Source organism: Canis lupus, chromosome 2, assembly GCF_011100685.1.
Source record: "Canis lupus familiaris isolate Mischka breed German Shepherd chromosome 2, alternate assembly UU_Cfam_GSD_1.0, whole genome shotgun sequence".
NCBI lineage: Eukaryota > Metazoa > Chordata > Mammalia > Carnivora > Canidae > Canis > Canis lupus.
The window spans coordinates 29,659,107-29,670,735 of NC_049223.1; the positions used below are offsets into that span (position 1 = coordinate 29,659,107).

The 11,629-nt window shown below is 43.9% G+C and overlaps 1 long non-coding RNA gene across 1 annotated transcript; it reads left to right on the forward strand.

The window, feature by feature from the left end:
• The first annotated feature begins 220 nt into the window (after positions 1-220).
• Positions 221-11,253, forward strand: LOC119870172. Its single transcript, XR_005355382.1, has 3 exons — positions 221-326; positions 6,281-6,419; positions 11,115-11,253. It is a non-coding gene; the product is annotated as an uncharacterized LOC119870172 (long non-coding RNA).
• The last annotated feature ends 376 nt before the right edge of the window (positions 11,254-11,629 follow it).

Here is an 11,629-nt window from a genome sequence, read left to right on the forward strand (position 1 = left end):
GTTCCCTCTCCTTTTCTGGGGGACACAGCCTCAGCTTCCACTTACGGGCCTTTCTAGCTCCCATCCCCTGGACTCACCAGGGGCCCCCAACTCTGTGTTTCATAATTGTGCACCCCTTTATTTTCTTTTCTTTTTATAATAAATTTATTTTTTATTGGTGTTCAATTTGCCAACATACAGAATAACACCCAGTGCTCATCCCCTTTATTTTCTTTACCCAGAGGAGCAGCAAGCTGTGGCTTCCTGGTTTTGCTAATCACTGGGGAGCTCCATTGTCCCCAGACTGGCTTCCAGATGCTCCCACTATTTGAATACCAGCTCCCCGTGTAAGTAACCAGCGTGACCTCTTCCTGGGGGCTGCTTCCTGGCTGGAGCTGCCCTTCAAGATGTCCCCAGCCATCTAGGGAACTCCCTGGACCTGCTGCGCCCGGGGAAAGTGCTCCCGTTCCCTCCCTGTGGCCCCCACACCAGCCTGCCTTCCTGCTGATTTCTCTGCCACTAGGCCATCCCTCAGCCAGGCACAGCTGATCCTGCTGAAAACTGTCACCAGCCTTGAAGGGAGGAAAAAAAAACATGCTTTGCCACTCTGTTCCCCATGTGAGATGGATCCGTCCATTTCCTGGAGCCAAGCAGAGTTTTAAGGAGTTAATGAGGATCTAGACACAGTCTGGGGCTCCCAGAATCTAAGCACGGAACAAAGAATATTTCAACATCTGCTGTCCCCAGACCTCAATTTCATTCACTCTACACAGATTTATTGAGCATCAGCCATGAGCTAGGGAGCCTTTTCTAGGCGCGGGGGTTACAGTGTTGAAAAATTCAACGCATTTGAAGACACACCAGCAAATAAAGAAAGAGATAAGCTCCTTTTGGAGAGTAGCAGTTCTGCAGGACCTGAAGCAGGGTGTGAGATGGGGAGGGGCCGTGGAGAGCGGGAAGCTGCTTGGGCTAGAGTGGCGGAGCAGAGAAGACCCCTCCAAGAGGGTGGCTCTGGAGCGCACCCCCAAGTGGCAAGAAGGGGGCAGGCCCTCGAAGCTCTGGGGGAACTTGGGCCTGGTGACAAGTCTTGGTTCCTTTCAGTTGCTCTTCTAGCTGAGACCTTGGCAAGAGCACAGTCACATGGCTGTAGCACCGGGGCGTATGTCTAAGGAGACCCCCCCTTGGAGCTGGAGCCTGTGCTTGTGAGGCTGACCTAGGAGGGTCCCAGCTGGCATGGGGACTGGCCCAGGAGGCAGGGGCTGCTCCCAGAACATGGGCAGGTTGTTGGGGATGACCCTGCTCACGTGGCCCAGTGAGAAGCAGGCGTGGCTCAGCCAGGTTCTTCAGGGGCCGTGGCAGGAGCCCTCCGAGGCCATCTTTGGTCTGCTCTGCTGTATGGGTGGTGAAGTAGGGGTGCGTCGGGTTGTCCCCACCCAGGAGGCAAGGTTTCCCTCTGTTGCTCCACAGTGGATTCCCACCTATTCGGGGAGGATGATGTATGTGCTCTATTCCCATGCTCAGTGAATGCTTTTCTCATAACCCTTTCCTTCAGGATCTCAGAGACCTAATTGAATTTCACCCTCCCTTTGCTCAAATGTCGCGTATAAATCTCCCCCTCTGCTCAGTTGTGTATAAATAATTAGTGTCCTTCCTTCCAGCAAAGTGTTTTCCAACAAGCCTGTCTTTTCTTAGATGGCTCTTGATACTGTAGACCTTACTTGTTTTTCCTTCGAGGTACCTGACTTTTATGGGAAAGGAGAAATCCTTCATTCCGGCATCCTCTCTGCTGGGCCCTGATAGAGAAAACCCAGAAAACCCACAGGGATCTCCCTCGGTGGAGCCAGAAGGCGATGACAGCTGGGATTTGTTGGGAGAGGAGAACCAGTCTCAGTCTGGGGGGAGCAGGTGCCTGTGGTCAGCGGTAACTGTTCAGTCCTGGCTTCCTTGGGAGCGGGGTGCTGGGGGTAACGTGCACCGACATCCAGGAAAGTAAAATGTGGGCAGGGCAGGTTCTCAGGGGAAGAGGGAGGTGAGGAGGCTGTGATACAAGCACGAAATACCACAATGAACCGTCTTCATACTTAGGGTCTGGATTACTACTCCTGACCTGTGAGATCCCTGTGGAACATCACCTCCCAGCTCCTGTTGCCTAATCTAACTTGTCCTCCAGAAAACAAAGCAAGACAACAAACAAGCCAACCAACCATCCAGACCCCATGAAGTGCTGCCCATTTTCTTTCGGATAGAATGGGATTAGAGGAGACACGGAACACTCGGGGCTTGTACCCCAGGGAGTTCCCATGTGGAAGAGGGAGGGTCCGGATAAGGGCAAACGGAGTCTATGTGGATCACGAGGTGAGATCCGGTCAGAGGGCCTGAGGAGGTAGTAAGCAGATAGGAGCTATAAATAGATTCCAGGTGAGAGGGGCACCTAGGGGGCTCCGTGGGTTAAGCATCTGACTTCAGCTCGATCAGGGTCCTGAGATTGAGCCCCAAGTCAGGCTCTGCACTCTGCAGAGAGTCTGCTTCCCCTTGCCCCTGCCCCGCCCTCTCTCTAAAAGAAATAAAATCTTTTAAAAAATTGATTCCGGGTGAGAAACTGAGGAGACTGGTGGGGATGTTCACTAGGGACAGAGTTGGGCCCCCGCCCCCTACACTGGAAGTTCTAGGTTGAAATCCTAACCCACCATGTGGCTGTATGTGGAGATGGGGCTCCTAGGGAGGAGGTGACTCAGGTCATGAGGGTGGGGCCCTGATCCAAGGAGGCAGGTGTGCTCATGAGGAGAGACACAGAGCTCTCTTTCTTGTGTCACATGAGGATGCCACGTGAGGGCAAATGAGTTATTTTTGTATTTTGGATGGTAATCCTGTATCAAATTCACTGGTGATTTCCTCTACCACGCAGAAGCTTTTTAGTTTAATGTGGTTGCACTCATTTATTTTTTATTTTGTTGCTTGTACTCTGGGTGTCATATCCACAAAGCAACTACCGAGACCAATGTCAAGAAAGCTTTTCCCCTCTGTTTTCTTCTAGGAGTTTTACGGTTGCAAGCTCTACATTTAAGTCTTTAATCCATTTTGAATGAATTCTTGTGAGTGGTGTGAGATAACGGTCCCATTACGTGTTTTTGGCTTGTAATATCCAGTTTTCCCAGCACCATTACTGAAGAGACTATCTTCTCTCCATTGAGAATTCTTGGCTCCCTTGTCGGATATTAGTTGTCTATATATTTGTGGGTTTATTTCTAGGCTCTCGATTCTTTTCTATTGGTCTCTGTGTTTGTTTTTATGCCAGTACTGTGCTGTTTTGATCATTATAACTTTGCAATATAGTTTGAAATCAGGAAGTGCAATGTCTCTAGCTTTGTTCTGTCTCCTGAAGATTGCTCTGGGCTTGTTTGTTTTGCTTTTGTTTTTTGAATCCATCTGAACTTTAGAATTGTTTTTTCTATTTCTGTAAAAAATACCATTGGAATCTTGATAGAGATTGCATAGAATCTATAGATTACTTTGGTGGTATGGACATTTTAACAAAATTAATTCCTCCAAACCATGAACACGGGCTCTGTTCCATTTATTTGTATTTTCTTCATTTTTAAAATTTTAGTTTAAATTTAAAAAATTTAAAAAAATAAATTTTAATTTAAATTCAATTTAGTTGACATATACTGTATTACTAGTTACAGAGATAGAAATCCGTGATTCATCAGTTGCATACAATACCCAGTGCTCATCACATCATGTGCCCGCCTTAATGCGCATCACCCAGTTACTCCATTCCCTACCCCTACCCCTCCAGTGACCCTCAGTTTGTTTCCTACAGTTGAGTCTCTCATGGTTTGTCTCCCTCTCTCTTTTCATCTTATTTTATTTTTCCTTTTGCATTTTTTCCTTTTGCATTTTATTTTCCCTGTGTGCATTTTTTCAGTCAATGTCTTATAGTTTTCAAGATACAGATCTGTCACTTACTTAAGTAAATTTATTCATAAATATTTCATTGTTTTTGATGTTGTAAATGAGATTGCTTTATTTATTTCTTTTTGGATAATTCATTGTTAATGTATAGAAATACTACTGATTTTGCACACTGGTGTTTGTACTGAATTTGTTGATTACTGCTAATAGTTTTTTGAGTCTTTATGATTTTTTGTACATAAGATCATGTCATTGCAAACACAATTTTACTTCTTTTTTTTCTGATTTTGATCCCTTTATTTCTTTTTTCTTGCCTAATAGCTCTGGCTAGGACTTTCGGTACTATATTGAATTGGAGTGGTGAAGGTAGCACTCTTGTCTTCTTCCTGAAATCAGAGGGAAAGCTTTCAACCTCTCCCCATTGATTATCATGTGAGCTGTGGGTTTGTTATATAAAGCCCTATTAGGTTGAAGTATGTTCCCTCTATACTTAATTTGTTGAGAATTTTTGTCATGAGTGGATGCTGAATTTTGACACATGCTTTTTTCTGCATCTATTAAGATGATCATGTGTTTTTATCTTTCATCTACAAACATGGTGTATCACATTTATTAGCTTATGCATATCGAAGATTCTTGCATCCCAGGGATGAATCCCACTTGATCATGGCATATCCCTTTAAGGTGTTGTGAATTTGGTTTGCTAATATTTCCTTGTGAATTTTTTGTGTCAACGTTCATCATTACCTGTAGTTTTCTTTTCCTTTTGTGTCCTTATGTGGCTTTGGTACCAAGGTCATGCTGGCCTTATAAAATGAGTTTGAGAGTATTCTATCCTTTTTAATTTTTGGAAGAGTTTGGGAAGAACTGGTGTTAATTCTTCTTTACATCTTTGATGGAATATGCTCATGAAGTCAACTGTTCTTGAGCTTTTTTGACTACTGATTTGATCTTTGTACTCATTATTTATCTGATCATATTCTGTTTCATTATGATTCAGCCTCTGTAGGTTGTACCTTTCCAGGAATTTACCCATTTCTTCTATGTTGTCCAATGTGTTGATGTAGAGTTGTTTATAGCAATCTCTCTTTCATTTATATTTATGTAGGCTCTCTTTTTTATTGGATTAGTTTTACTTAAAATTTTGTCAATTTTGTTAACATTTTTCTTAAAGGATTGAGACCCCTCTCTTTGAAATGTAAACATCAGAGAAGATGGGTTTCTTTCCCACTGGGCCCCTTGCTCCAGGCTATAATTGCCTGTTGTCATAGAAGTTTTATTTTCCTTCAGAAAAAGTCAATTAACTAGCACAGATAGTTGCCCCAATTGCCACATGAATTTGGAATTGAACTATAAACAATAATGCATTGCCAATGGTGGTGTTAAACCCTCTTACCTAAGGACAAGCTATTGTTCGTCTTGAAGATATATCTCCTTATTCATATAAAGGGATGAAATTTCTTTTTGTCTTTGTAATTTCATTAGCAGATTACCTGTAATGTTCATTGCAATCTGGTTTAATGAACATTCCATAATAAAACCATTTGCTTCCTTTTCTGCATGCATGGAGAGGAGTTTTCTATGTTGGCAGGAGATTTTACTTTTAATTTTTCCCTAAACATGATTGACGAGAAGCTTGACCATCAGTGTCCTAAGAAGATAAAGGAAGATTGCCATTGGGTGTAGCCATGGGCTCATCATTTCTACCTTCAATGGCATAATAAAGGACACAGAGCTAACTTCCCCTTCCAGAGTCTACACTGGGGATGACCCAGTAATGTTCAGTGATCTGAACACGGGGAACCCCTTTTGCTCTTCTTCCTGCCATCATCTAACTGAGTGAGCAATGCCAGCCTTGGCTCCCAGAACCACCTGGAGAGTTGAGAATCCCCTCCCTCCTATAAAAGGCTAAGGGCCATGCATGGTGTATGTGATTAGTACCTGGCATTGCATTCTGTAGGAAAACCAAGAGGAGTGAAACTTTGACCTGCCTGTGTATTTGGTATTGGAAATTCCTGCTTTGCTGTTATTTGAAATACCACCCATCCCCTCTTTAAAAAAATACTGCTGACTCACAGTGACCAGAGGCTTTCGATGGCATGTTAGAACTGCCAAAAACACAAACCTAGCTTGTCTGTGACCACTCTGAGCCACATGGGTTCTCTCTTTTGATACAAGCTAATTGGAAAGAAATGACATTTCTGGCTGCTGTTCCTGTAAGAGATGCCTGCAGAGACCTGAAAGGATGACATGAAAGTCATTGGATTGATTCCAGCTTCATCTGGCAATCGCTGGAATCTGTGAGCCCAGCCTTACCTATCCTTTTGTTGTTGGTAGCAATAAAGAGCATTAACTGGAGCCTTGTCTTCTCTTGGGTCTTTGTCAGGAAAAGGAAGGAAAGATGGAGTCAGATTAGCCGGGACTGTGGATGGTGATGGACCTCAACCGGAGTCGTTCTGTGCAACTGAATGATGGGCACGTCATGCCGATGCTTGGGTTTGGCACTCCTGCTTCTGATGATATAGGTAGAACCCAGGGGACCAGAGGGTTGGCCATGAACAGCCTTGGGTGGGTGGTCAGCAGACATACACCCCTCATGCACCCTGGGACTCATTTGGGCCTTCATTTCATGATCTCTAAGCTTATACTAAGTGGGATAATGAGCTATTGATTCTGGGGTTTCAGAGGTAATAATTTTGAGGGTGGATTATTATTATTATTATTATTATTATTTTGGTTACTGTAATGCATACTGAATGCTTACTGCGTATTTTAAGTGCTTTCCATGCATTATGATTATTATTTTTTTAATTCCTCAACAACTAGCCTGGGTAAGTGCCATTATTCTTCTAATTTCTCGCCTGTTTAAAAATCTGAGCTTGGGCTGCTCCTCCTGCACTCACCCGATCTTGGTCAGAACCATTCTGCTCTTTGTTAGAAACCCCTGATAGCCAGTGGGTGCAGGAGGACAGGATGACAAAATGACTGCTCTGTGGTAAGTTTGTTGGCACAGGAAGGTTGACATGTTCCAGCATCTTGCTCAGGTGACTTCTTTTGTTGAGGCAAACATCTTTTCCAGGAAACATGCAAACTGAGTATCTCAGATTTAGTCACTAAGCCATTCCCCATTTGAAATTTGATGCAGTTATCAGAGATGTTGTGCTGGCTTCCCAGAGCCATTGCCTGTTTGTCGAGGGGAGGACGTTGTCTCAGGTGAAAGCAGCTCCTCAGATGAGCAGTGGGTCAGGTCTCGGGGCTTCTGCTCTGCATTTACCTGCTTTCTGTCATTTTTCCTGGATCTGGCCCTGTGTCCTGTCCTCAGCCCTTTCGTAGAAGTTCTGATGCTGACCAAGGGGCAGCCTCACTTAGCCCACTGTATGTGAAGTCAGTGTGTTGATTTTATCAGATAAATATTAGAATAAATAACCCAGTGTTTGACATGGTGGGAAGAAAGTAATAATAAGCCTTCTGATCTTGTGAGTGAGGCTATCAAGAAAGTACAGATAGAATATGCTGCTATTAATTAATAAATCAATTAGCTAATTCAACAGTCATGATTAAGCTTCTACTTGGTGGTCTATCCTAGTGGTGGTGGGAGTTTGCACAGAAGGTAGTTCCACTTATGTGGGGCTTTCTCTGGCTGAGAAAGACACTTGATGCACAGGCTAACAAGGCTCTACGTTAGATTGCTAAGTGCCAGGAAGAATTGAGAGGTTCCAAAAAGAGGCTGATGTGAGCTGGGACATGCTGGGAGGGCTTCCAGGGGGAGGTGAGCTGAGCTTAAATGAGACTTGAAGTCAGACTCAAGCATTCTAATGGGCAGTGTGATGACTCCATTTGAGTAGAAGACACTTGCTTCTGCCTCATATCCTTTCACGGAAGTCTTTCCCGCTGGCCGAGGGGCAGCCCCATGTCCCCTTGTCTATGACAGTGAGTGTGGACTTCAGGCAGAGGGCTTCTGTTTTCCTGTGGGAAAAGGGGAATTAATTTAAACATTCTTTTTTAAAAATTGGAAAGATATTTCAAAATTATTCATGAATTGTCATTAAAAAAATCTGTCTATATGTCTTTATAGCAGTGACAAAATCAAGCCTTATACCAGGGGACACTCCCCACTGCTCCAGCTGGGTCTGCGGGCCACTGTGTATTCCTTGTCCCTTCTGACAGCCATTCTAGATTTCAGTCGTGCTCACTCATCACTTCCTGCTCTAGGCTGCCTGCCTAACCGGGTAATCACGGGGGAGTCTAAGCATCTGGTTACCATGACCTTGGCCAGTGGTAATTGCTGAAATTGTCCGTTCACAGTCTTTACCAGGCACAGAAGCATCAAGAGCTGCCCTCGCAACTTCTCTGAATTCCAGACATACTCCTCTCTGCCTCCATTGTGGAAATGTGGAAATCCACATATAAGTGACATCATGCAGTATTTGTCTATGGACCACTCTGTCTACTTCTGATAAAACGAGATGGACAAGGTGGCAGCCATGGCATTAGTTAGGTAGAACCCTACCTATGTCACCTGGAAGAGGGTTTCCCTACTCAGAACCAGCATCATGAATCTGGCAGATCCTAAAGCTGAGCAAATGGGCAACATAAATTTCCCAAGTGGGTGACTGGGAGTGGGGATGACAGTGTGTGGCAGGTGCAGTTGGTGTCCCACTCATACGTTCCCTCTGAACACCTGGCACTTAGCCTAGCTCCCAGCTGCCAACATCTGCATCCCCTCACCTGACAGCCGGAGACTTATGCAAAGTGTCCAGAAGCAGCCCACAACAATTCACTGGCTGGAATTATCTATGAATATCCTCAGTCTGTCTCTTCTTGGGAGCCATAGATTTTACGTGAACCTGGGGTTCATAGTGGAAACTGTGATGGAGCAGCATCTACTGGCTCTCTTTCTTCTCCCACTTGCTCACACTGCTCCCAGCACACCCTTTGCCTCTCCAGTAAGTTACTTGGTTTGGGATCCTTGCCTCAGTTTCCCCATTTGGAGGAACTCACACTGATTCAGGGGGACACTTGTATTTCCAGCCCTTGGTTACTGAATCGGGTGTTAGGATTATGGTATCACATAATTGTTACTAGTTCAAAATACCATATCGCTTCTTAAATGGCAGTGTCCTTAACCGACAGTGTCATTCCTCCCAACCTGGCACTTGTAGTTGTACCATCAAGAAGCCGTCCAACGTACTGCCAGTTGCTTCTGGAAGATGCAATATCTTTGGAAAACCAATGGACTCCGTGGTCAGGTGCTGATTGTAGCATATCCTTCACTATAAAGTGGGTCCCTTGGTCAAGGCAGCAGTACACGGGATGCTGTATGGACAAACCAAACTCTCTGAGAGCCCCTGTATAGTAATGCTGGCCAAGGGACTGTGCAAAGGGACATCCATAGAAACTCATCCATAGAATGTTGTAGTCCAGTAAAGATGCATTGCTTGCTTCCCTCCTCACTGTGATGGGGTGTTTAATACAATCCCAGGGCTGGCTTGTCTCCTTGAGGAATGGTACCCTATGAACACTGGCTGTCAGTCTTTGAGGCTGCTGACAGGTCACACATTTATGAACAGCATGATTGTAAAGAGCTCTAGTGAGAAGTAGCCCATGCAGTTAGCCCACATGTAGTCTTAGTCCCTCCCAGCAGGGCTGTTCCATTCATGGGCCCATAGGATGAGGACTATAGAGCCAGGTAGAGAGGCTAAATTGCACCCAGTGGTCAACACATCTTCTCTACCTAATTACTAAGAGCTTCTCCCAAAGACACTGGTGGCCATAGAAATCCCCAGGCAGAGTTATAGGTGCTTCTGGCTAGACGTCTTTGGGTGAGTGTACATGGATATGTTGAGTGCCAAGCAGATAGAGTGACAATTGTGTCACAATAATGGACATCCTGTAGTATATTTCTCCTTTATTTCCCTCTCAATCTCCCTGAAAATGAGCCATTATTTTTCCTTTAAATCCAATTGGTACACTTGATCGGCTTTTTTTAAATCAGCTTTATTGAGATAAAATTCACAAAGTTGTAAGATATTTAAACTGCATGACACGATTATTTGGTATATGTTTACATTATGAGAATATTCACGTCAAATATTTATGCCCTCCCTTTCTTTTCTACATTTATCTTCTATCCTCTTAACAAATTTCAATTATACAGTAGTGTTATCAGGGACAGTTACCATGTTATACATGAGTTCCCCAGACTTTGTCTTATAGTGGAAACTTGGTACTAACATCTCCCCATTTCCCCAGCTCCTAGCCCGTGGCAATCACTTTTCTACTTTCTGTTTCTAGGAAATTTTTTTTTTCAGATCCCACATATAAGTGACATCATGCAGTATTTGTCTTTCTCTGTCTGACTTATCTCACTGAGCATAAATGCCCTCCAGTCTCACCCATGTTGTTGCAAGTGATAGGATTTCTTTCTTCAAAACTGAATAATATTCCATTGTGTGTATGTGTGTGAGTGTGTGTGAGTGTAAAGAAATATATAGGGGCACCTGGGTAGCCCAGTCAGGTAAGCAGCCAGCTCTTGATTTCTGCTCAGGTCATGATCTCCAGGTCCTGAGATCGAGCCCCATGTTGGGTTCCACACTCAGTGGGAAGTCTGCTTGAGATTCTCTGTTCCTCTCCCTCCGCCCCTCCCACTTCCTCTCCCTCTCTCTTTCTGTCTCTTACTTCTCTCTCAAATAAACAAATCTTATAAAAGAGAAATATATATATATATAAAGAAAATGTGAGATACAAATATAAATAAATAAATAAATAAATAAATAAATAAATAAATAAAAACATATATATCTCCATTCTCACATGGAGAATGGCTACAATGGCCTCATTTTCAATTCTGAGCCCAAAATACATGTCACCCCCTTATCCTGTCTCTGTCTTCTATAACTGTAACTATATCTACATACATCTAGTTCCTTAGAAGTTTTTTCTAGTGTCAGAAGCCTTCCTTTTGGTTACTTCCATATGATTAATTCCTTATTGAATGAGACTTGATTTTCCATGTTCCATGGTGAAGCCTGTTTCACTAACTCTTCTGAGATTGGAGGTCCTGTCTGTGCCTCCAGAGTACAGGCTTGTTACCGAGGCTTGCATCACCCACGAGGTAGCAGGATATGTGTAGAAACAGCTGGCCAACATGACATGAAGGAAGTGCATTTCTTCTCTCTGAGTCAGGTGGATTACCAGCACTTCTAATTCATATTTTGTAGGTTCCTAAGAACAAGGCTGGTGAGGCCACCAAAGTGGCTATTGATGTAGGTTTCCTTCTGTTTGATGCCGCATATGTCTATCAAAATGAGGAGGAAGTTGGTAAGGCCATCAGAGAAGATTGCTGATGGGACCGTGACGAGAGAGGACATATTCTATACCATCAAGGTGCTGTGGGTGAGTCATGAGAAGTCACTGCTAGACACGTTATTTTGCAAAAAATAAAAAAGAATGACCTTTGGTCTTGGTTTGAGTAACTTCTGTTCCTTCTCACATTGTAGGGGCCCATGATAGAAAAGTAAAGAACAGAAAAGGCTTGCTTTTGATCGAAGCCTGTGAGAGAGGTAGGAGGGCAACCCCATTCACACATGAAACATTACTAGTGATAAGCATATTTTTTATCTGTTGTACGGATCAGCTGAGTCACTAGACTGGATTCCACTCCTTTTGCTCTTCAGCAGGTTGTCACAGGACATATCCAAGTGTGGTCGACCTAGTACTCCGCAAAGGAAGCTTG